The sequence below is a fragment of the Micromesistius poutassou genome (genome assembly GCF_964030765.1).
Source record: "Micromesistius poutassou genome assembly, chromosome: 2".
In the NCBI taxonomy this organism is placed as follows: domain Eukaryota; kingdom Metazoa; phylum Chordata; class Actinopteri; order Gadiformes; family Gadidae; genus Micromesistius; species Micromesistius poutassou.
Window position 1 is genome coordinate 10,613,492 of NC_140272.1, and position 2,500 is coordinate 10,615,991.

The window sequence follows — 2,500 nt, forward strand, 5'->3', positions numbered from 1 at the left end:
AGGAGCAGAGATGAGAGGAAACATGGTAAGAGGAGGAGAGGATAGGAGAGAAGAGGAGAGGAGAGGAGAGGCGATGACCCCCTGGCTGCCATGTCTCTACACCGAGTCTGGGCAGAGAGCATTACTATGGTCCCCAGGCTGCGGTGAGGCCTGACTGGGTCCACCTGCCCAAGGTCACCATTTATGTGTGTGTGTGTGTGTGTGTGTCCTCCTAGATTTGTGTTTTGCATGAGAGAGAGAGAGATGATGTGCCTGTATGTTACAGCTTAAGGGCATTTGTTTACACAGACACACAAAACACTCACACACACACACACACACACACAGATCCTCATGCAGCGACACAAACACATCCAACACAATCATAAGGCAGGCACAGAAGAGAGTGAAGGAGAGAGAAAAAAAGAGAGAGGGTGAGAAAGTAAAATCTAATTTATAGTCGCCGCGCGTGAACTGCGCGAGCTGGCCCGCGAAACCAAAGACGACGTCATCCCGGCACTCGCACACAGCTCAACGCGGTGGTTTTGTTGCGGCTGGCGCCCCGCTGAGACACTGGAGCTCAGCGAGCACGAGCACACAGCCCGCCGTCCGCATGAGTGATACGGCATAACGAGGACTAACGAAGCCATTGCCACGCTTTGACAGTCCGCACACTTCCACAACGGCGAATCACGCTGACTATGAATTCAACTTTAGTCAGTAGCAGATGAGCTGAGGAAGACAGGGGGAAGAACAAGTAAAAAGAGAGAGAGGTGAATAGAGTGACGTCATGAGACTAGGAAGTGATAGATATGTCACTAAAGAAGAAATGAGGAAGGAGAGAATTTCGAATGAAGAGGGAATAGAAATTGTTTGGAGAGGGAAAGGGACGAAGGAGAGATTGAGAGAGGGACCGAGGAGAGGAAGAAAGAGGGACGACGAAGAAGACGAAGAGTGAAGGAGAGGAGAATTACAAGGGCTCTTTGTGACTCCTAATCATTATCCACAAGTCTGTTCAGTATTCTATGCTGGACTTTCCCTCTCAAACCCCCCCCTCCCCTCCCCCTCCTCTCTCTCTGCTAATGAGGAGTAGCCATCGTGCACCACACATCCCTGAATTTCGACACACACACACACACACACACACACACACACACACACACACACACACACACACACACACACAGCATAACAAACAAAAGTACATCACACAACAAACACACACACACACACACATACACCAACACATGCATGCCCCATTCCAAACCATAAACACACACACATGCACATGCATACAACACAATTAACATAAATACACCATATAACAAATTCACAGACAGTTACACACACACACACACACACACACACACACACACACACACACACAACACACACGCACACACACAACCAGACACCAACATACACCGACACACACACAACCAGACACAGACACACACACACACACACACACACACACACACACAAATACAATGAATGCACACAATCATACACACAATCACAATCACATACGGTGTGGCCAAACGTGTGGGGTCAAATATATATATATATATATATATCAGTCTAGTCTTTTCACCAAATGGGTGAAAAGACTATATATATATATATATATATATATATATATATATATGCAGGCATATCTGATAAGATAACCAGGCCTATCTAGTAAGATATACAGGCATATTTACAGGCATATCTCGTAAGCCATCAGATGCCACACGCTTTCTTTCAAGCCAGCACTTCATCAGCCAGCACTTTGATTCTCTCCCATGGCTTTGTCTGAAGTTTAAACTCTTTTTTTATGTGCTCCGTGTTGAGGTTGCTAGGCTACAGATGAACTCTGACTCCCTTCCAAGAGGAAGTGTCAAGAATTATAACATTATTTGTTTTTATCTAGCAGAAAAATTACAACATCTCCTCCTACATATAAATAAATAAATACATTTATCCATCTATAAGCCTCCTATCCATTAATTCAATGACCTAACACTCAGGACCCATCCATTATCCATCCAATCAATCATCTATTAAAGGTCCCATGGCATGAAATATTCACTTTATGAGGTTTTCTAACATTAATATGAGTTCCCCTAGCCTGCCTATGGTCCCCCAGTAGTTAAAAATTGCGTTAGGTGTAAAACGAGCAGTAGTTTTTCTTGCTCCGCCTTTGAAAAAATGAATGCTCAAACACACGGATTTGGGATCTGGCCCCATATGTCGTCATATGGGGCCAGGTTACCCCTTTCTCTGCTTGGCCCGCCCAAATTTGGCCCGCCAATGAGACAAAGAGCTAGGACCGTGCGAGCGCCACATGTGTGTGTGTGTGTGTGTGTGTGTGTGTGTGTGTGTGTGTGAATACACACACTGTAACGCAAGTGTTCTTTGTTATTTGGATTATTGTTATGCTGTTGGTGTTATGGCACATAACACGCAACACAATAACGCAAGCTTGCATAAAGCTCCCATTTGGTGAAAAGACTAGACTGCGTCAAGTTCTCTGAGG

At 45.1% G+C, this 2,500-nt stretch overlaps 1 protein-coding gene across 6 annotated transcripts in view; it reads right to left on the reverse strand.

The window, feature by feature from the left end:
• The window catches only part of ptprt (protein tyrosine phosphatase receptor type T), a gene marked incomplete at both ends in the record, with an annotated part of 224,076 nt that overhangs the window by 132,634 nt on the left and 88,942 nt on the right, over nucleotides 1–2,500 (reverse strand). The gene's annotated exons all lie outside the window — the stretch shown is intronic.